Source organism: Sylvia atricapilla, chromosome 8 (assembly GCF_009819655.1).
Source record: "Sylvia atricapilla isolate bSylAtr1 chromosome 8, bSylAtr1.pri, whole genome shotgun sequence".
Classification (NCBI taxonomy): Eukaryota; Metazoa; Chordata; class Aves; order Passeriformes; family Sylviidae; genus Sylvia; species Sylvia atricapilla.
Genome location: NC_089147.1, coordinates 22,221,372 through 22,246,206, shown reverse-complemented (window position 1 = coordinate 22,246,206; position 24,835 = coordinate 22,221,372). Strand labels below are relative to the sequence as shown.

The 24,835-nt window shown below is 37.1% G+C and overlaps 1 protein-coding gene across 5 annotated transcripts in view; it reads right to left on the bottom strand.

The window, feature by feature from the left end:
- LRMDA (leucine rich melanocyte differentiation associated) overlaps positions 1-24,835 on the bottom strand; it is a 610,700-nt gene that overhangs the window by 500,159 nt on the left and 85,706 nt on the right. The window lies entirely within an intron of this gene.

Sequence of the window (24,835 nt, the reverse complement as noted above, 5' to 3'; positions counted from 1 at the left end):
AAAAATACATGCTTTATTTCCCCATAAGGAAAAGCCTCAGAGAAGTACACCATAATTATCTTTAAAGAGTTAGTACAATAGGTGCCTATATTCACAAAGCAAAGGTATTGTCAGAAGAAGAAATCTGCACATGGCAGCAATGTGCTGTTCTTCAAAGATGTGTGACTCCTGCTAATACTGTAAATTATTTATACATATTATTTGGACACAGGTTGGATTCATCTTGTGAACTATATGCCACCTAATGTTCCCTTCTACAGCTCAAAACAACCGATTTACTAAATCCTTCTTATGCCATGACAAAAAGAAATTAGGCTCTTCTACACCTATACAGTTCAGAATAAGGCCAAATTGAATGCCTCTCCCTTCACAACTTTTAGATCAGTTGCAGATTCTTTTCTTTCAACATCTCTGCTTAGGGAAGTAGCTGCTGTTAATGCTGCCTCCAAGAAAGCCAACTCAAGTCAGATTTACCAAGACTATCACTGAGATTTCTCAAAAGTGATTGAAAAATAAAAACTGAAGAAGCACAATGGAAAACTGGCCACGCCCCAGTCCTGAAATAAAATAGCAACGATGTCATGAACCAGACAGATACAAGTAGCGCAGCAAGGCAGAAATTAAGGAAAAAAATAGGATTAAGTAAAAAGATAAAGGAACAGTAATGTCATATGAAGATTTAGTTTAAAGTATTATGAGAACTACATCCATACAAGCAAACAGTGAGGCCCAAATTGAGCAGACCTCCAGAACAAAACACTGAATGCTAAGGACCCAATGTCCAACATTCGATGTATTTAGAGGATTTTAATGGCTATTTGATGTAACCTGTTTCCAAAGACTGGATGCTTAGCAGCAGATGAGCATATCAGGTGCACCTCTGAGGAACATCCTTCAGTTTCAACTGTGAAAAGAATCCAGAATCCGCAGATCCAAACACCTGGAAGAGCAAAAGTGTTGCCCCTCAAAGCACAAATCTAATCCAGACTAAATGGGCAATGCAGACGTGCTAGAAGTCAGAGAGAGCAGTAGCAACACTAGCTCTCTGGACAGGGCGAGGCAAAATGAACAGGTTGGCCATGCAAGCGAAGTGTGAACAGCATACTTTGTTGAGAGGCAGAACCAAAATTGTGCATGCTGAAATTAAGATACTGTTAAGGCTGCTTTTTATAATCTCATTTAGGTTTAGGTGATGGCTTAATACATTAAGCTTTTCAAGAAGTAATATGATGGTAAAACAGGACTTCTTCATCCAGAGAAGTGTAGTATAGTTCAGAATTTAGTGCCTGTTTTCTCTCTGTTACAAAGTAATGGGGTAATTGGTACATTTTTGTTTTTACAAAAGGCTTTTTAGTCACTGGTTTGCATGTTCTGAATAGAACAATGAAGTTCAGTATGATAAAATCTACACACAGTAAATTGCATTAAGCTACTAATTAGCAGTTTCTTAAGCTATACCTGACACGTTGAATCTATGACACTATTAGGAAAATGATAAGTTCTGTGGAAAACAAAATTTATATAAATATCTCTTCCTTTTGCTAACAGTGAAAACCAAAGACTGGAGAGATTTCACCCATAACACTATTAGGATAAAAGGCTTAGACCTAATTATTAAATAGGAAATTTTCCTTGCTCATTTTGGTTAGATTGTATCCAGTGAATCAGTGTTCATGAGTCTAAGAGTATACAAACTAGTGCTTATGCAGCAAAGGAAACATGGCAAGATTCGTGAACAGATTGTGTTCTTGAGGGCTGTCACGAGGAATTGGTAACATGATTATTGGAGCCCTTGCAAGACCAAGACCAAGCTGAATCCAGTAAAACATCCAGCGAAATGGCTAAGTAAGCATTTTACAGGCTCCATTCAGTGCTGATATGGCTGCAGGCTGTCATATAGAATCTAAACTCTTCTCCATCTTCTATTCATTGGTGTGTCCTGAGCAGATGGAATTTGACAGTGATAACAGTGCTTTCTCTTAGCCAACTTTTTCAAAATCATGCCCTCCATCTTTATGAAAAATATGGTAATACGCTCGTGTTTCTACGGAGGAAAATAAATATTTAAGTGCAAGGCAGGGCAAACAAGCAAGTAAAGAATGGCAATAGCACTGACCATTCAGTTCCATGCCTGCCCAGATGTATCCCCAGTCGACTGCATTAGAACAGAAACTGAAGTGATCCAGAATGTGCTACCTAGTACTCTTATTAACCACAGCAGCTGAAGTATCACTGTCCATACTGAATTTTTCCGACAGCTGTTTTACGTTTTCTTCTCTTTTTTTCTATATATAATGGCCTAGTTACTTTGTATCTCCTCATACTTATTAGGAAAGTATTCCACATTTATCCTCTGCTTTTCCACTGAGTCTACCACATGGGCAATCTGACAGCTGAATTATGTATGGCACTGCTGTCAGTCTCAGAGATACAAATGTTTTTCTCCTACAGCCAACAACCTGAACCCATTTAGCACCAAGCTTACACAACAATAAGCAGAAGTAGCACCATACCTCTACCTCCCAAACACTCCAATCACTCCTACTAGCAATCTTTATTTTATCTTGCAAGATTTCAGATGGACAGCTCTGTCTAAACTTCACTTTAAAAATCAGTATATACTTTCATATCACATTGCATAAGGCTGATGGCATTAAAATTAACCTTCATCTTAAGACAAAAATCTTCGTAAGACAAAGCATCTCATTTTTAAAATGCATAAATATTTTCAGGAGAGCTATATTTATGCAAACACTGCTACCACAGGCAGTTGGACTTGGCAGTTCATGCATAGGTGGATTAAAGAGAAAGGGCAGGGAATGGGTCAGATGCAGAGGAAGAGCTGGTCACTTCATTTATTTACCTAATCTGCTTGGCTATTGCCGGCCAAGTTTGCTCTTGGAACAATGAGAAAGGCCAATTAATTTATCAATCTGTACTCCTCTCTGCCATAACATATTTTCCCCTTGCCAACAAAAAACGTGTCCATTATCAGCCAGGTCCCTGTCCTCCCAGGCAGCTCGTGCAGCTGTATAATTACACTTCTTCCCTTGACAACTTGCATGATTGTTTTCCTAACAGTATATTACTTCGTTAGTACTTTCCAATATACGTTATTTTTAAACTGTCACTTTTGCCCAACTCATCCCAATTCGCACTCGTCTGTTTATCATAACAATCATTAATAACTGTCACTCCACGCCATCAATTTAACGAACTCACTCCCTCATTAGCATGTTCTAGCATTTGTTCCGTAGAAAGGCTGATTATTTTCTACAACAGGCCAAGCCAATTACTTTAGTGAAATGGAATCACATTAATCAAAACTTAACAAGGTGGCAAATTTAAAGATATCAGATTGCAAAAGACAGCATAACTAATATGTCAATGTCAGAGATACTACGTAGGTATGCAGCAGCTGTACTAAATATATCTCTTCATGAAGGCCACATGAATTTTGACATTTCATATGATCTGACAACTACCAAAGTGATATTAGAAAGCTGCAGGCTGGGCTGAGCTGCTCCCAATGGCTTCTGCACATTCTGGCAAGGGCAGCAAAGAAATGCAGAGTGAGGAGAAAAAGGAAACGGTGACTAAATATGTCCACAATGCCTGGTAGATGGCACTTTATCATGTCCCTCCATGCCAAGATACTTTCTTTTACACTTTAAATGATGATGCTCATCAACTGTACCCTGACAGCTGCATCAGAACCAGCTGTAAACATGTAACATCCATCAGTGTGAAAATATGCCGACACAACAAACACATATTAGCTTTTACCTTTTGGTCTACGTGGCAGAGACGATGGAAGATTCTTCCAACAGCACCTTTCTCCTTTTAATGAGTAAATTCACCCTTTTATTTTTCTCTGTCATTTTTAAAAAAGGTTTAAAGTCAGAGAGCCTGCATCCCAAATCTTCACACAATCCAACAGTTCAACCATTTCTAAATATACTTTATTTATGCAGCAGCAGAAGGTAAGCACTCACCATTAGTCCTTGCCAGTGGACAGGAAATTACAGCTTTGTTAAACACATCTCAATGCTCTTTGGTTTTCCATACAGAAAGAAGCAAATGCTCATGGCTCATTAGAAAAAAAAAAAAAAATTAAACCAGAGAAAAATATCCCTAGGCTTACAACTTCTGTTGTATATTATTATTAAGCTTGGTTATATCATACAGTTCAAGAAATTGCACAGTGATTCATTTTTTACAACTTAAATAGCTATTTGCTTCAGTTGCCAGGTTGAACATGATAAATGTATATGATAAAAAAGAACAAAGAGAAGGGCCAGTTCTTATAAACCTACAACATTAGTCAATGTATTAACCCATTCCTTTCCAACTGCTGCCATTTTAGTGTTCATCATGCATGAGTCAGCTCACTTCAACCTGTTCTACTAAGTATTTGGATTTGGACAAATATATGATAATATATATGATTATACAAAGAATCACTCGTTTTCGTTACTCTCCAAACTACCAGTATTTTTAAAATGCAATGTTAAGCCATGACCAAATCTAAAATCAGAGGAAAACTGGATTAAACAGAGCTCAAAGATCACCTCACCCATCCCATACATGTTGATATAATCAAGTTTATGCAGTTTTTAGTCAAAGTATATACATATAAAAAAGAACACTTGTGAGAGGGTGCACTCATTTGCCCATTCTCATGTTTACCAATACTTCTTGTGAGAAAACTTCTCCTTATAATCAGTCTATATTCCTTCTCCTACCATGTGAGAAGGTCATAATGGTTATAATAACCATTATTTGTTATTCTTCCTCTAAAGACTCTGCAGAACAGTTGCTTACTAAGAAAAGACAGTGGCCATTTTTCACATCCTTGCAGGCTTATACACTTCTTCCTCCCAACACCTATCCTAATTTGAGTTTTTTCCAATTTGCTTTTAGCAGTCAAAAACACCATTTTAATTTCTAAGATAATACTCTAATGTAGATACTCATGTAATTAGAATTTTTGCCAAATTAACTCACTAACACACTTAGCCTGCTTAGAAATACTTGTCCCATATTATATCGACTAGTATCTTCTGGGTTCATTATTTCTAATTAAATTCAAATGACACATTAATAGATATTAAACCTTTACATGAGAGATGTCATAACCTAAGATTTAAATGTAGGATTAATTTATCTAGAAACATCAATTTTTAATATTAACACAAGCATTTCTGGAAAAAAATTAAAAAGAGTAACAGGAACAAGATTTTTTACATTTGAGCCCTCAAGTGTGGGAGAGAGGAAGTTCAGATTGCTTCGAGGGACACTGGTGATACAGCTAAAAGTGAAACTTTCTCTGCAAATGCTGAAATGCTCTTCTCTTTTAACTCGCCTTTTCATGATTACAGGAAAGTGAACAAGATCAACAGAAAACAGAAACGAAAACACCATCTCATTTCACATCTGAGAAGACATCAGCAGATTTACACTCCCCATTCTGGATTTTCTTGATCCAAGGACAAGAACTAAGCCTTCACATCACTCAAATAACTAACTTTTCTTTCAGCTGTTTCTACAGACACCGTGTAGCACACGGATGGTGAAGAGACAACACGAGGTTCACCAAACCAGTGACTGCCAAACTGCAGCTGAAGCAGAGCCGAGGCCAGGAGTGAGCACTGCTCCTGCCCTTCACTGACACTCCACTCCTCTGGGCACCAAGGCTGCAACAAGGGAGCATTTCTACTTCCACCCCCACCCAACCACCAGCCTGCTAAAAGAAATATTCCATTTTCCTCGCAGCAATAACTATCACCATGATAGTAACTAAATATGCATTTCCACTATTTTCTCCACTATTCAGAACAGAACTTTTAAAGATATTACTTTAAGGCTTAAAATGCACGTAAAACAACAGTCTATATTAAAATAATGGATTAATGTATCAACTTGTTACCACTAACTACTACTTTTGAACTGTATTTTATTAATTTAGTTATTGCTTAGAAGACTCCCTCCAAAGCAATATATTCATATCTCTTTCCTTTTGCTATCTTATTCTTTCATATCAATTAATAGCCAAAGATGACAACTTGAGCAAGTCTTTGTAACAGTTCTCACTTTGTATGAATAAATTATGCATAACAATATAGCTCTGTTCACAACCATTCAAGGCAGAATATATTCTCATCTGATGTATAACAATTTGGAATTGACCTGCTAAATATAAAAGTAAATAACAAAGTTCTCTACCACAAATTATGCTAAAAGCTCCATTGTCATCTATTCCTGTGCATCACTTAGTTAGAAACGCAGAGACGCTTGTCTTTTTTAAACCTTACACTATGAACCGTGGCATCTTTGAACTGCTTCCAGGAAGGATGTGGTGTACATATTAAATGAGCATCATGAGTAGCAACATTACAGCAGTTGAAATGAAATTAAATTTCTGGATTTGGAACGATCCATTTCTTTCAAGATACATGTAAAAATTTAGCTGCTGCCTTTTCAGCGTGTGCTGCATGTTCTGTCTAAGATTAATCCCACAGGAGGTTTTTTTATTTCCTACTCTGCCTATCTTTCATCTTCACCCCAGACTAAGCAGATGGATGTGAATTCAAAGTTTTCTGATCTTTAGCACAAGTTATGGAGGGTTATCTTTGGCTGTATATCTTTCTGCTGGCAGCACTCCCTTGGTGATGAAGGATTAACCACCACAGCTGTCTCTTCCCAGAATGATGCAGTGCAGCGCTCCTCAACACGACAGCATCACTTAATCTTAATGTCCGCTCTTCCAGCGCAGCCGCGCAGGACAAAGCCAATCAACATCAGATGCCACCAAGATGGACCTACTGCTTGGCCCTGGAGTCTTTCACCCTCACACACCTATTAATCAACATCATCCAGACCAATCCCAGTGTTCACTTCTTTCAAACCACAGTTAAACTAAGCTAGGTTTTATATTAACAGACCGAGAGATACAGAAATCTACCCACAGATAAAGCATGCATAGGCAGAACTGTAGAGCAAATTCAAATCAAGTTTCAAACCTCCTTATTTACAAAACAAAGGTGTTTATTTTGTTTTAAAGCATAACTACCAGAATTTCAACTTTTTACATATTGAAATTCACTAATAAGAAAAGCTGCCTATTATCTTTCATGTCTCCAAAGACTCAAGGCATAACTACAACATCTTGAGCTTGATGTTTTTATGAGGAATTTTTCTATCCCACAAATACAGAATGCACATTACCAGAAGTTCCTCAGTCTTCTTCAGACACATATTATCTTGCCAAGATTTATTTTCTCTACTATAACCTATTGCACGCAGACTGTTTAGTATTTTCCCCTCTTCTATCTGCTCCCCCCAGTTTCAGAGCAATTATAACATAGCTCCTTCCTTTATCCCTCCTCCTCTTTTTAAAGCTAGCAAGTTCTCAACAGCAAACGCAATAAAATAGTAAATTATTGCTAGAGTTTACTAAACAAATGCAACCTAGTTAAATTTAGAAAAATCTTCGCTTTTGCTTACATTTGCAATTTTACTGCTGAACTACTGGTATTTCTTACTTATGCAACATTAAAATGTATAAGAAATCCTCTTGTGTGCTATATGCAGCAACTACTCTTGATTTATAATACCCAATTTAGAAAAAAACCCCACAACTAAACCTGATTTAAATCACAGATTACTCTGTAAAACACAAGCAAGGAACTATTCCAAATCCTAAATGTAATTTAAACATATTTATATTTTACAGTGATATATTTTCCCCCATTCCTTGTCTTACTACTGTAAACTTTCTGTAATTATATAAGCAATTTCCCTGAGGTCACAACATTGATCACAGTTATATATTGCTCAAGTATTACAAAACATAACTTGCAATAAAATATTGCTGGACATCACTACATAATTTCACATGAAGAACTGCACAACTGAAGTTCAAGAGTGCTGAATTTGGCAATGGGGTGTTTTCCATAGATTATTCATTTCCTCCTCATTCCACCATTAAAAGACTATTGTTGAAATATTACCAAAAACATTAAGTTCTCATATCTAGAAATGTGTAAGAGGGCAGAATGAGGGAGAAGATCATACGAAACATTTTACATGGGAAGCCAAGGCATACCACCCCTCTGCGTTATTCCTTTCCTTCACCGCAACGTCACCCCACAAAGTGTCACAGACATATAATGCACTGGAAGGGTTCAGAGTAGAAAAACCCCACAGGAGTGCAGCTCAATTTTTAGTGTTTCTGGTTGAGCGAGAGTTCTCACACACTTAATGAGAGGAGAGTTCACAGCTCTCAATGCACTATGCAAATAGATGTTATTTAGGAGCAGTTAGTGTTGGCATGTTGCACAGCTGAGCTGACGCACCAGTCACTGAACACTAGTTAACAAATGCAAGGCTCCCCTTCGGGAAGTCGCTGATAAAAAAAAGGAAATGAAGAATTGAAGATGAGGAGATGAGTATTTTAGCTCACTGTGAAAAAGCAGTGGCAATAAAAGGCTGAAGACGAGTCATTCTCCATGTATATTATACAGACAGCAAACAAACTGCAAGCATATGCTTTGATACTGATCTCCCATAGGTTTGAGCAGGTTGGGCTCATTACCTATACGGGGAGTTCTCAGAGAGCATTCAGTCATCCAAACTGATTAGCAACACACACTTCCTCAACTAACTTCTTCATTTCAAAACTATAAACATGACCCCCTCATAGACGCGCCAGCCAAAACAGTCACCTGGCTGCAACCAACCCAAACCAACTCGTTGATAAAAAACCCAGAGGTGAGTCTGCAGCAAGCCACTGTGGAGACTGACTGAGCTCCCTAAGGGGCAGGGCGGACCTGCAGGCCCTCCTCAAGGCCAGGAGCTGTGATTGCTGCCTGCAGATCAGGGCACTTGAATGAAATAAACTCCGAGTGACTGTTTCCAACAGCGCCTCGTGCAGACCTAGGCAGCGTTATGTCTCTCATTTCTGGAAGGCAAATGAGTAAGGCAATTCCACTTCCCCAAAAGGATCACTGAAAACAGTACTCCAAAAAAGGAACAAAGATGACAAAGAAGCACGAGTTTCAAAGTAAGCAGCTGGGAACTCCCTTCTTTTAACTAACAGGAATGTAGGAACACCAAATTGCAAGAGAGTCAGATCCACCTTCAAGTAACAAAGGAGAAATCCTTGCAAATCTGAGAGTATTTAAGAAAACTTACTTTTCCAGAAAGTTACCTCTTAAAAACAAAAGTGCAATGCTAATATAATACATTAAAGAGATGACTTCTATGTTACAGAAAGATTCCAAGGACTGTGTTAAAGGATGGGTCCGTGCCAAACCTGTGAGCTTCATTAGCTAGCGAGGCTCCCCAAGGTTCACAAGAGTTTGTGCACAAGTATCAGCTTCTTCCTTCAAGTACTGCAGTCACTGATTTCAGGTACTATGCTGGTCTTGTCTAATACCCTGCAGTGCCTAAGTATCTTTAGAATACTTTAGAATAAAATAGTAATAGTCCATTGACTGCCATGCCACGAATGAGCACTGATCCAAAAACACTGTCTTTCAAATCACAGGAGACCTTCTGCTGGGGTTTACGACGGAAAAAGGAAAATCTGCCAATGAAATATCAAAAAAATTAATCAGCATTGGAGAGTTTTCAGGAGCAGTTTTCTTCTGAACAATTTAACAATACAAGATCTTTTTTCTCCACAGTCCTCTTGAAGGATACTATTGACTCAACGCAAAGCTACTGCACAGAAAACTGACTGAAATCTCCTAAAGCCATGTCTCAAAACCAACAGTAGCAAATTAAGTTTTGGAAGACTTCAGCTGTCTCTACATATTCAAATCCCAAACCCTCTAAGTTTTTCTTCCTCTCTTAACAAATCACACCCCCAATGTTTTATATATTCATTATTGCCAGCAAAGATGACAATATAGGAATGACAGCAACAAGTCAGTAGCTTTTTTTTATTATCTCTCAACACAAAAGTAAACACATTTCAAATACTAAATAGAAATGCCTGCAGCCATCCTGCTTTGCAGATCCAGATCTCTTTTTAGGTAAAGTATATTATATTTTTCAAGCTATTCAATGGTCAGGAATACAGTATAATGTCTTGTAAGATATTCTTTTCTCATAAATTTAATATCTTAATTTCAAGTTCTGAAGTTAAACAGCTATTTACAGACATACACTTAAAGACAAGGAGGCCTTCTGAAAAATGAAATTAATATAACAGAAAGAAAAGGACCTCAGGGAAAAAAGTGGACTAAACCATTATAAATCAATCAAAAATAAATACCAAATACCAGATAAACCATAACAATATAAAGGTCTGACAATTTATCTGGGCAAAAACAAACAGCCTTTTTTCTTTTTAGAGACAAATTTAAAATCATTTGTCTGTTACCTTTATCCACAAAGAGCAACTGGTTAGAAGCACAGAGTAAACCAGGACCTCAGCTATTGAAAACAAGAATTTTCTGAGTATTTTTAGGAGGCCACACCAGAGCTGAAATCTTACATTCATGAAAACCACTAAGCATATTTTTTATGCTTAAGAGAATAAAACTGCCACTTGTGAAACCTTGTGCTTCCCTGGCACAATAGTCTCTGTTGCAGATGGTTGAAAGTGTTCCTTGTCTGAAGTACTGAAATTCAGGGAATATGAGCAGTTTATAGATCCACTTGCTCCCCTAATTTGAGGAAGGGCCCATGAACACTTCTATTTAAATAACCACTGAGCAAATGCTGAATGAAATTTTAAAAATTTCTCAAGTTACTTTGAAAAGCGAGTTCAAAATCTTAAGTCCTAGATATCTTAGATTTTTTTATTGACTACTTTCTTGTTATAAGGGCTGGGTTAAAGAAAAAGGTGCTGCCACTATAAGACAGCAAACTTCCCACAATAAAAGCTCAGCATCATCATGTGACAAAAGGGGTTAACTTATCAAATACCATTAAATTATAATCAAGGGCCTTTGTATTCAGCTTATACCCTTGCTTGCATTTGTCAAGGGATGATAACAGACGGCTTACAAACTCTCTCCTCATTACTAATTCATTTTTTCACACACCTGTTAATTATTAGCAGCACATAATTATTAACAAAAACCATGCATCAAAGAGGTTATTTGGATATATTGTCACCTACATCTGATTTATGCCAGTGGAGAAAACCATAAATATATTTCACTGCTCACATAAAGAGGGGGAGAGGGACAAAAAACGTGGGGGTAGAAGGAAGACATGGGGCAGAGGGGTGAGGGGTGAATGTGCTTTAAGCAGCTTTTTGATTTTTAAAGTGCAAATTAAAATCCTTAAATAGCATTGTCTTTGCTATGCCTCCTCACCCAACATTGTGAGAGTAGAGTCACTAAATTTAGTAGAGGGGAAAAAAGGTGCAAACAACAAAAAAAAACCCAAAACCAAACAATTCAATAAATCAAGACTCTTGATGCTTGTAACTAAAAATGTCTAATACTGGCATTAAAAAAACCAAAACACACAGAAATCCTGAAACAATACAAGCAAACAAAACCAAGACCAAACGAAAACAAACCAACAGTAGGGATTTTAACTCCAGAGTTCTGGATTAACTCCAAAGGGATCGTTAATATCTGTCTATTACTTTTCTGAAGTTTCAAAGGCCCAGTAACGCTGTCTGTGTCTTAACAGGCTACAGCAATGATCTGTGTTTAACACTGTCTCAAACAAATACAGCAAAGATTAATTCTGAAAAACTAGTTAGAATTTCTATATGGATACCCCATTATAGCTTAAGATCACAGTAATTTAGAAAATCACTACAGAAAGAGAAAAGGCATTTTTAAATGTAACTGATGGCTATTCATCTCAACATGCATCATCTTGTCAGGAACTTCAGAAAATACATAAAAGGGCAACCCACTGACAAAGGAAACATAATACAACATTTTGCCTCTGTTCTTCGACTTCCATACTGTCTCTCTCCCAGCTTCAAAGGCTAACAAACTTTTGAAGAAGGCTTTTAGAAAAGGAAATCACTTAAAATCACCAGCTCCATGCAAACCAGGTGGCTAAAGCCCTAAGTGGAAGTGGACGAAATTCCCACTGTTTGGGGAGTGAGAAACTTTGACTCGGCAGTGTATTGGGGGTGAATGACTGTGGTCTGACAAAGCTGGACGTACAAAATCACCTTCCTGGAGCTTCAAAGAATAGATCAGACCTTCTTAGGAGGGAGAACAGGACATCCAAGCAAGATGCACTCACTGTCTGTCCACACGGACATGGGGATAAATTCGGATCGCAGTGTTTGGAACAGTGAAGGAGACTGGTGGATCTTTTCTAAAACATGCACTTATTAGTAGATACTCAGAACACTCACCATTCAAATCGTGCTTTCCTGCCCATCCTTTTAAAGAGAGAGACAGTATTTTCATTTGAGTCATCATCACCATGCACCACAGTGCTGGTTAAAGATCACAGCCTAAGTGTGTGAACTAGAGCCTTATTCTGTAAAATCAGAACGAAATTTTGCTAAATGTAGCTCAATTGGCAAGCAACAATTGTCAGAAAGCAATGCACTTCCAGCAGTTTTTATCCAGAAACACAGAGCTGTACTGGTTAAATTCAAAACTTTGATACACACACACACACAAAAAAAAAAAACAAAACACCACCACCACAAACCACCTACACCACCACCACCAGAAAACCCACCTCCTTTGTTATATGGAATTTTTGGTAACAATAAACTATCACTGCAAGAAAACAAAACAAAACAAAAAAATTGTTTTCTTGTAACAGTTATCACCACAGTTGTGCAAAGAGAAGTCCTCAGAAATTTGATGTTACTTGTAGAATTCATATTTGTTTCTCTTTACTGTGCTTTTATCTCTCTCCTAACAGAAAGTTTAAGCTCAGGTTTGGTGCTATGGAGCCTTTTTTCTATGGTGTTTGTTCACATCAGACCAGATAACTTCACTGCTATCCACACAACACTGCATGAACTTAGTAACTTAGAGAAGAGTTGTGCTTAAAAAACAAGACGCATGACAGTATTTTGTCACTCCCTTCTTCTCTGGTCTTAGAGCTGCACATACTAATCAGCAGTATTTCTCTACAGGAAAAGGCCATTACTTTTAAAGGCCTGAATTTTCCAGGGGATTGTAAGAAAACAAACATTTCAGACACTTAAGAATTTAATTTTTTGATTAAAATTGCCATCAGAGCATTAAATTGGCAGGCGAGCCTTCAGTTGAGTACTGCTAACATTAAGTTTTATCAGCAGTTGAATTGCTGCTCTAGTTTTTAGCACAAACAACACATATATAAAAAAGTGAAGAGCCCAAGTATTCGGCTGCAGGGAAAGTAAACAACATTAAGAGAGAAGATACTTCTTAAAAAAAAATTGATTCAAGACCTACGTGCAAACTAAATCCAGTGCTTCCAAAGTCAGTTTCCTAAATACTTCCTCATCTAAAAGGGAATGTACAGAACATTATCTGCTGACAAAAGCTGAGTACTTTCCTTTCTAGACACTTGTAACGCAGTTTCGTAAGGTAGTGTGGTGCTGCATATTAGGACAGTTAATGTTCCTTGCTGAGAAAGGAACCAAAATCCAGTCTAAATAGCACAGACAAAACACTCTTTTGCCAGCGTCCAAAAGGGAAAAAGGAAAGCAAGGTCTTATACTAGTTCTGTTTTAAAACTAAACAGTGATAGCAAAAACATCAATAGGTGATACTCTATTTTCATTCTGAAATTAGTAATAAATATCACAAAATTATTAAAAACATAACAAAACAACTGCAATTAAAAGAAAACCTCTACTGACCAAACATCTCTTTTCCACACAATACACCTAGCATATGTCGGCATTTTTTTAAAGATATTGCTGTAAAAGTGTTAAGGAACCTGAAATGCCCATAGTTCTTTCCATTATCTCCTTTACATAAAGAGAGTGTGTTCACTCTTTTACTTGCAAGGGCAAAAAAAATTTAAGAAATTCAAACCTCTTCTTTGTTCAAAAGCCTTGCCAGTTCCTGTTCTTAGTGATTTATTTGAAAAAAATGTTAAGTAGTAGGTGTTAAAATCACACATGTGATAAAATTACTATTTTTTTTAAATCTCCTCTGCAATAAATTTTATAAATTCTGATTGCTAGTTATTCAAGCCGTCAAAGCTTTGCCAACAATAGCCAGCAGAGGTCTATTACTGAAGTAGTATTAATATAGACATCATCACCAATTCAAAGCAGATAATAAAGGACTGACACATTTATTATCATTATTAATTAACAGTTTTCTGAGATGGAATTAAATCAATATGCTGCTCTGATATCATTTTAACTAGTTATGCAAATCAAACATTTAGAGCCCATGAAAGGATATAAATGCCATTCAAAATTCACTTCACACTTATTACTGTAATATCAGAACTTTCAGGCTTTGCTAGTAAAAAAAGGACTTAATGCTCATTTAATTACACTCAGACATAAAGCTTATGGAATGAAAGTTGAAATAGCTGATTAGTTAGGAAGTCACAGTAAGGCTATAACACTAGGGATAGACAATGAGATAATAATGTGAAAATGCAGAGCTTTTGCTCAGAGTTGTTCTGGCAGATCCTATTAAAAAGAACAATGACATGTGTAGGAGAAAATGTTTTAAAATTACAAAGTTGAAGAATCTTTCCTAAAGCTAGGAGAAAAAAGAAACCATTAGTTGTCACTTACATAAATAGAAAAATGCTATGTTAAATCATGTAACATTTTTTTCTAATTATGCGATTACAATATTTAATCTTTCAGATGTGAAATTTTAACTATTTGTCTGCATAAACAACATCATTAAAGAAGCTTCTCTGGCAGAACAAGATTCGATACAGTTGCTAGGAGAGAATCAGCAGCCAGCAGCCTGGCGAGGGGCTCCTGGCTGCTGCCACTGGAGATGACAGCCTGACAGATTAAAGAGTCCCGGCTGAGGTCAGAGCCGGGCCGAGCTGGCTGCCAGCAGCTGGCCCTTGGCTAACCACACTGGCCACTTAAGATCAGGTTCTAGGCCACCCCTCCAGCACCATGCAAACAGAGCATCTCTAGGAAACCCTCATCAAAAGGCCAACCAAAGGTGGCTGATAAAGAAAAAAGGACAAAGACCCAGGAGGCTTTTGATCTCACGCATCTTTGATCTTTGGACTTGTGCACTAAGCACAGGAGCTTTGTGTGCGGGTGCCCAGGGCTGCCCTTCACTCTATCCACAGGAGACTTTAACAGGGCTCCCAGCAGCCCAGGATCTCACAAGTTGTATGCAGTCTGCACTGCAGAAGACCCTAACAAAATGTGGGTTTTGCCTAGTCACTGTGAATAACTATCAAACCACCATGTTTTTCAAATCTGTGGGATGTTTACCTAGATTATTCCCACAGATGTTGAGCCTGCACCCCTGCCTGCTTTCCACACTTCATTGGGCTTGAAGCTTAATATGGAACTTACTAAGACTGCAGGAGGGGAAGTGACAGACTTCTTACTTAGAGCAGTGTCTGAATTTATCATGGTCACAAAATGAAAGCTGTGGCAGCGCAGGAAGATTTCTCCATTCAGTACACTCCATACTTCAGGGACAAAGCTCAGCCTAAGTCTTAAAACAAGCAGTCACAGAACAGATTTATTTGCTGAGCAAAAAGGATCTTAGGAGATCCTAAGTAGGACTTAGAGGATGAGGTAACATTCCTTGGGTGCTAAGACACTGGATCAGAAAGATAACCGACTATTTACAGAGTAAGGCAACTCAGATCTCATTGCTCAAAACTGTTAATCACTAATGAAAAAACAATACATACAGGCAAAAAGTTAAAATTTTGTGAAAATTATTAGAAAAAGCCAACTTGCAGGATTCCTATCACTACATGAACTAAATATCTAGGTAAGTGAAAATAGTAGGTTTGCTAAATTGTCTGGCATCAATCAATAAAGTGAGGGCAGCCACATTCTGTCAAAGATAAGGGTAAAACTGAGCTCTCATCTCTACAATCCTTCTTGACCCATTTTATGACTACCAAGAAGCTTTGCTAGTAGCCAGAAGAACATTTAGACCTCTGAACTGAAGACAGGTGAGTTAATGCTCTTCACAGAGAAGTCGACTCTGGCCAATATACAAGAGAATTTTGTAGTCAGTCAGATGACTAACTTTCAATTCCAATTGGAAAAAAAAGTTCCCTTTTTTAGCACTGCCTGTACTGAAAAAAACAAAATATGGCACGCTGTGATGAATCACTTTTTGCACCCTGTCTCAAAACATGTACTTTAGGCATTAAATACCCAAAATGCATGTCTGGAGAGCACTCACAAGCCTAAAAAACTGCTCACCAACCTTTTTTCCACTCCTGTTCAACAATACTGAATCAGAAGTCCATCACACACCAATCAAACTGTCTGATAACCTTGATCAGGTGGAAAGAAAAAGAGGAAACAATCGAGCAGAGCTGCTCTGAGCACACAGAGCACTCTGGGCAATGGCCATTTTTATACAAACTAATTGGAGCATTTTACCTGTTGATTATCTGGGTTTTCAAAATTATCAGGTTTCAATTATCAGACCTTAACAAGGCATTCCCAAAAGCACTTCTGCATCTGCAAAAGCCCCCAGAAAAGCTGAAGTTTAAATATTTGTTGGCTTTATCTCTGGTATGGAATGGGAACAAACAACTTTTTCAAAATTCACGCCTTGTCACCACTCTGAAAGTATAGTTATTAGCATCTCGAAAGTAAAAAATTATTAAAAGGGGAAAGCTTTGCACCACACAAAGAACTGGGACAGCTGGGCAAAGTCTTATCTACCTATAAAAATGCCATCAATTCTAAAACAGAGACAGTCAGGTGATAGCTCTTCTGTGAAAAATATTTTATTGCCATCAGCTGTCTAGTGCCACGTAGCAGCTCAAGAGGAGGGAACAGTTTGTCACCAGGAAGGCGGATTCTAGGCACTACAATTGTTAGTTGAGACCCAAGGATCTAAGACTTTTTTTCAGTAACTGGGTTAGGGAGATCTGACAAAGCAGAAGAGCTCTGAACTGCAACCACCACTAGAGAGCCAAAGATAAGGATGAAAAAGGGCAGGGAGGAGGTCGGTGAAGGATTTTTAAACACAAATAATTTGAAGACTGGTCTGAAACAAAAGTTTCCCTAGAGGGGAAAAATGTTGGCAAGGATGGAGAATATCTTCCCCAAAATTCTGTTTCATTTAAAGGCGAAACATTAACTTCCCTTAACAGTCCAAAAGACAGAAAAGTGAAGGAAAACACAGTAGATGGCCAACACCTACTGTAAGAACCTCCCTGCAACTCTTTCCTTTTCCCACCTTCATGGCAGAAAAAGGTGGAAATGTTTTTCTTTGGGCTCACTTCATTCAAGACTTCTTTCTCACAGAATACTAGCATAGGGAATGTTGTATTCTCCACACAAAATGAAAACTTACATCTTAAGTTCTGAAGGTGTTAATCTTGCAAGTTCCCATTTCTAAAACCAGTAAGCAATAGCTTGGTGGAAAAAGCAGGTATTTAATATTGCATTGATAAAACAGCAGAGTACAGAGTGCAGCAATCATGCGTAGAAAGAAACACCACAGGTTTGAAGGGATTTGTTGATAACGTTCACTCAGTTCATACCTCAGCCCCCACCAAAAAACCCAAGGAAAAAAAAAAAGAAACAAACAAACAGAAAGAAACCCAAACAATAAACCAAAAAAAAAAAAAACCTCAAACCACAACAAAAACCCCACAAAAACCAAATCCAAAAAAGGCAAACAAAAAACCCTCAAAGGACTGCAGAGCTGTGCTGTTCAACTCCTAAGCATCCCATTCAACCAGCTCTCACTTCTGCACACAACAGCAGATCCAAGACAAGTGAAAGAGTTTTAGTACAAAAGCTTCAGTAGACTAGAAGGTCAAGCTGAAACCCTGCTTAGGTCAAAAGACATAATGAAATGCCAGATCTCTTCCTATCATTCAGGTTTCATTATAAGACTACCATTCTTTGAATAATAATTCAGCTTATCTGAAATTCTTGGCGAATAAAAGGTCCCAAACTGGAACAAATCGAGTACACTTTGGCTGACAGTGAAATACTGGCGGAGCTGAGGCCAAACATGGCAATAACTTCTCAATACCTCTGATCTAGGTTGCTTGTAAGTTTTCACTCGTATAGTCTCTCCCAATTTAAAAATTGATACTTGCAATCTACTTAGAATGACATAGAAAAGCATCCAGCTTCATTTTATTATCTAAAACTGAATCAATGCACTTTAAAATGTTCCAATGCCCAACTACCATATGCTGTGATGATGAGCCTGTAAAGCAGAGAGCAGAATACCTGAAAGGACAGCTCAGAAAGAGAGATCATCCACCAGCCAGTAAAACTGTCAGAATTTAAGGCATTACTTTTGAACTCCTAAAATTTGTCCAAGTAATTTTAAATAGAGACATTGAATTTCTTCAGTATTCATGGGTGTTTTCTAAAACTTCACTAAATATCAATTGCTTAGCATGCTTCCTACCCTTGTTAAAGTCTCATCACATCAAAGACTTTAAAAGAAATCAATGAAGACTCATCCAGACTCTCTTGAAACCTGAAAAACATTCACAATTAACTTGCCAAGCTCATTCTTCCCTAATGACGAAATTCTGCTTCCCCTGCTCAGACAAAGCAGTGACCTTTCAGAAAGCTTGAGTAAGGAACCAGTAATGAGAATAGGACTAATCAAAAAAAGCAACCAAGAAATTATTTCTTTATAAATCAACAAAAAGAAAGACACGAGGCAATAGAGACTAACCTGACATGGAGGTGGGGAACCAGGGTGACTTCAATAAGAGCCCAGAGAGTGGGAATGGTAAAGAAAGGTTAGAGGAAGGAAGGTAGAGAGGTGAATGTAAAAGGAGAAAGAAAAGCTTTCTGCTTCACTGTGCCTACTACACTAAACTCCATTGCAGGTTCTGGCAGAAGGGTCCAAGTTTTTATCTGCTGTTATCAAATTAACCAATATATGGGTTTGCAACAGTGGCTGCAAAGTCAGAACGACAGTTTTGGTTAAACCACATGGAACATTCCCAATAAGAAACAAATTTTTCAAAAGGTTGGAGGGTGGGTTTTTTCATTACTGTAGGTTACATTTACAGAGATGCAAGTTTGATATTTCTTGTGACTGCTTAGCTTACCAACCTTATAGTTGTTCGCAACTTCAGAATGAGAATTGTTTCCAAGCATGATAATCTGTCATGTCCACACTGCTCTCTGGAGAGCCCAGCCATCAGAGAGATGCTGGAACATCAGTCCATGCTATATCTTAGCTGTCCACTCAGATGCCAACCTGGAAACCACTGGCTAAAAGCTACTTTAATGATAACAAGGTCTTATTACCACTCAGCACTGGCCACTCTGCACACCAGCTCTGCGTTAGCTATCAACTGGAACATCCTTTCCCTAGGCATTAACACATTTCTCCATTCTTTCTCAACTAAAACATAAAACAACAGCATTATTTAACTTATGTTTCATTATGAGGAACTATTTTTATATGAAAATGTTACCTAAAATAATTCTCTTTAGAGTACTCCAATCCAAAGAAATAATGTCTGCAGATGTACTCATCAATAACCATGAAATAATAAATTGACCTGGATTTCTGTTCCTTACACTATCAAGCAACTTTAATGCTAATTTAGCTAAGCCGCAAGGCCAATGTGAATTCCAGTACCATCATCCTTGTTTCACAGCTAGGGAACTGAAGGCAGGTTAAGTAACAAGCCCAAGGTCAAAAAAAAAAAAAAAAAAAAAAAGGAATGTATATGAAGACCCAGCATCAATCTCCCATTTCTTGCGCTGTCATCACAAGAGGCCACTTTTACACAGAAGAATCAGATTTTTAATGTAATTCTAGGGAGTAGTTAGTCTTCTGATTCCTTACATAAATTTTAATGGTACAGGTACTTTCTGAGACTGTGGCACCAGCTACATTATTAGTCCTGCTTTAGTAAGGAAGCAGCAATATGATTCTTCCCTGACAAGAAATACCAGCATAATTTATTGCATTATTACTCCTCTGAACTGAAAGCAATTAATTACCTCCAGCAGGATGCACAAGTGAAAATTCATCAGAGAAATGTGATGAAAAATGTACCCACTGCTTTAAAATAATAGGTGCTTAATGGTTTTTTGTTTGCTAGCTAATCTAGAGCATCTTATAAACAACTAAGGATTGGTTATCGGTTGCAAAACCAAGTTTTCCTACTTTACATTGTTCTATTACCCATAATCTTAGAGGAGAGGAATTGAAAACTGCCATATTCATAATAAAAAACCAGAATCATAGTATTTTTTTCCTGTTCTAAAACTGATGGCATGCTTGTATGTAGAATACGTGATAAATTATGCATGGATTTGTGTTGGTGGCACTTCTTTTCAGTATATGCCATCAAACTCAAACAAACAATTAGACTGGAAAAGTTGGCAAAGCTATTCTGCACTTACACAACAGAGAACATTCCTATGCGTTCTGCAGGAAGGAACTGCAAAGGGTGGTTGAAAGGAAAGATCATCTCACAAACACAACTCAGACTGTATTTCAGAATGTTCGTATAGTATCTCTACTGCACCACGAACCTTCCTTAATGTTCAAAGTAGCAGGAAAATAATAAACAAAAGACTGGTTTATGTTAATACATCGGGCATGTGTATGTTTAAGATAGGCGCAGAGCTAAATTCATTACATTTATTTCAGCTCTTCAGAATTATTCACATCTGTACGATTCAGTAATTGTTTTTTCTATAAAGTTATTGGAGTAATTTTACTCTGTATATTCCCGATCAATTCCTCCTCTCAAGGGCACAGTTGAAAAGTGATATTTGAAAACGGTCCCTGATAGATTGCATGGTTAGTCAGCAGCAGAGACAAACAACCTAATCCAGCGCAAATTAGTTCGGCTGCCAGCAATAGTTTTATACAAAGATGTAAATTATGTTGTCAAAATCGGTCGCTTTCTAGCTTGCTGCTCAGCTAACAAGAAACCACTTTGGCTGATAAAGATGAACACTAAGCTTTCCTCGCTTACAAATTTGCAAATCTGCCACTTCAGCATTCTCTTAGCCACAAACACAACAGGCCCATATAATTGCTTCCTTTTTTCTGCACCAGTATTTCTCTCAGTTCTATTTCTCCACACAGAAATACAAATAAAAATCATAAATAGAATTTGAAAAGTGTAATGGTCTTGAAAATTTTCTTAAAACAAAAATGGCAAATAGGACAGCCACAATCAGCCGCTTTCAGCATTTCCAGAAAAATCGTCAGACATGATACTCCAATAGAAATACCACCCATACCAATACTTAAGAAGATTTACTGTACAAATGTGGCATTCACAGAACTTCTGAACATAGCATAAACATCTTGATCAAGAGAAAATACACACATCTATTTTAATGTACGCTAAAGTGTCTTTGGAACTGCTCTGGATGACAATGATCCATCTGTACCTATTACTTTGCATGTTGTTGTGAAGAGTAGAAAATATATATGCTATTATTACCCCGATCTGCCCACTTTAAATGTAAACTAGATAGATCTAACATTTGAATGAAAATAATAATGCATTATAACTGTAATTATATCCAGTATAAGTCAAATAAATAAATTATAAATTACAATTACCCTTTAAAGTTGCTAGTCCCACTATTTGCTTTAAAATTAATTGCAGGTGCTCCTGAATGTTTTATTACAGCCCCAAAGTTGTATATTTCAAAGAACAGTACAGATGATTCCTGTTTATTTGTTAAATTAAAGCTTTGTTGGTAAAATTACAGCTTAATTAATATTATGGGTACTGTATAACGAAATAGTTTACCTTGTGCATAATTTATTTCCACATGCATATCTCAGTACAGACCCATTACAGCTCTAAGGCAGCTAAAATAAAATATTCCTCCTTTGCTGGCATTTTTCTAAATAGCAGTTCACTAAATCAATATTATTCACTTGGTATTTTTAAAAGCAGTGTATCTTAATAATTACACAGCATTAGAGCAGGCAATAATTTCACTTGCTAAGCATATTAAATTTAGTAAACCATCAGTCAAATAGTTTGTTCTTCTTCAGAATTTGTAAGCAAAGAGTGAGAGAGTTTGGAACCATGTTACTTTAGTATAAATGTCACATATAGTTTAAGAGTGTGTATGTGACTCCCTAAGCAAGCACAGTGCCATACATCTTTATTAGTTTCATTGGTCAGTGCAGTGACCAGTTGTTTATACTCATTACGCAAGACAAGGTGAACCATTTGGCACAGGACACAATCAAAGCTAAAAACATATGACTTTGCAGAAAATAAAAATTGTAGAAAAGGCTGCACGTGATGCTGTGTAAACATCCCACAGAATAACATTAGTTATTTATGCTGTTTCAGGCTTTCAGTTGCTCCTAGATATAAGGGAAAACCTTTGCTAGGCTTTTTTTTTTCCCTTGATTCAATTTTTTTGATTATTACTATTATTTCAGTGTTTATCGTTAAAGATTTCTGAAAAAAAGTATTGATTAAGCCAACAGAATGATAACGCACAAGCAAGGCAGATGTTTGGTTGGTGGAGTTTTTTTTCAAAGTACTACACAGAAATCACTTTTACAGGTTTTAATTCCCCACAGAACATACATCCTTACTCAGTGATTACAATGTAATTAAATAGGTGATATAAAAAAACAAATGCATTAAAGCAAATTACAGATTCAGCCTTTTTTTTGCATTATTTTGATTACTGTATCCTGCACTTCCACGTATATACACTTCTTTAAACACACAGAGATAAAAAAAATTGTCTCTAAAGAGAAAAAAAAAATTGGTTCTTTTTTCCCCCCATCCATCTTTATTGATATTTCAAGATAATCCAAAATGTATTTTAAATTTGTCTTCCTGAACACACTTGTTCAGCATACCATACAGCATACTGGTGCCCAGGTGTTAAGAAGGTGGAGAGCCAACATCAAAATCAGGAATTAGGGACATATAAACAGAGTTTTCTCTCTAAAAATCCCTGATAAACCAGCCTGGGAATTTAAAAGAATATATCTTTCATTCCAGATGACAGATGTTCACTGATAGTCACAAGGATAGAAGCAAATCTGGTAATAGTCATGTTTCAGGGATTTTTCCTTCCTGATGTTGAAAATGAGAAGATTAACTCCAGGAAAGACTAAGAGCATAGAGTACATACTGTTGTGTCTGGGGTAATCTCCTTACGATACAGGAAGGTAGAGACAAGAGTCTGGAGAAGACAACAAGAGGGGGAAAAAATAAGCAAGGCTTGGAGAGGAAAAGTAACAGAACAATACAGAGATGAGGATTTAAAAGTGCATCACAGCACTCAAGAACAAAGTTTGGGGGTAAATACTATGCAATATAGGGGATACAGCAATTCATACTATGGATACTTGCAATACAGTCAGTGGATTTGTGTTTTACAGGTATGTAAGTAAAGGTCTTCCCAGGAATATTATAACAATTTTCATCCCACAGTTACCTACGAAAAACTAAAGTCTCACCCTATAAGCTGTAACAGTTGAGCACACAACAAAACTGAGAGGAAATCACTCGTACAGATCTGAAGAGAAATACTCAGCATACTGCAAAGTTTGCAACTGCCTGCTCACTCTACACCACATTTGGAGGAAGGAAACACAAACTCTTACATCAAAAGCGCAAATTTTGATCCATCAGGTCACCTCACTCACCAAATCCTCTTTCAGGAATGGATAAACCACTGACACACTCATCTTATTTCTAAGTGTAGCATTCCAAATCTTTTCTCAAAGTCCCATATTGATACTGACTACAATCTCAACTAAAACATACATTTGTTTAGTAGACAAAGAAAACTAAACACAGAAAACAGATCAGAAACCAGAGCCCGTCTAACCATGGAGAATGCCTTTGTATGCCCATTTTTTGGCTCCAGTGAAGGCACACAGAGTGATCCTACCGCAGCCTAGTACAACTTGGCAAAATTTCCACTAATAACGACTAAAGTAAAATAGTCATTCTTCTCATTTCTCTAGTAAAATAATTTACATAAATTTCTTAGTAATTCAAGGGCTTGGTAACAACCAGCCCACACCATTAGTGATAGGATTTCTTAAAGCATAGTGGAAAAAGTTGGGTTTTTTCCTGAGGAGGAATTTTTATCATCCCATGTTAGCATAACTAAGCAACCACAGAAACCACGTTTTAAAACCAATCTCCCTAGAGACTGTATTCCTAGTGTACAATATTAACAGCTTTACAAGGCTCAAACTACATGAAAAGCTGCTCAAGATCCCTACTTCCCCTTCTGTATTTACATGCAGATGGAGAAAACTAAGTTATTTGGCCTTCCTGAGGAAATATATTACCACAGTGATATTGGCAAAACAGGAGAGGGAAAAAAAGAGAAATCAAATCACTCATGTATAGCAGAAGGTTCACAAACAAATGTACCCCAGTTTGCTACAAAGCAAGTCTACCAGAAGCACAGTTGCCCTAGAAACCCAAGGATCTTGTTGATAATAAAAGCAATTCAGGAATAAAAAAAGAAAAAAAAAAAAAAAAAAAAAAAAAAAAAGAAAAAAAAAAAAAGAAAAAAAAAAAGGAAAGAAAGAAAAAAAAAAAAAAAAGGCTTTTCATCAGAGATGCATTAGGATTGCAAGACTGTTTTTCTTGCCATCCTGTAGCAGGAGCTTCATCTTCACCTGCAGGTTGGAAGTGCTTGGTTTAAAGTTTCAGACACTAAAGCTCTCTGAAACATTGATGGAAAAAAACACCATCTTTTTCTTATCCATCTCCTGAAGATGTGTCTTAA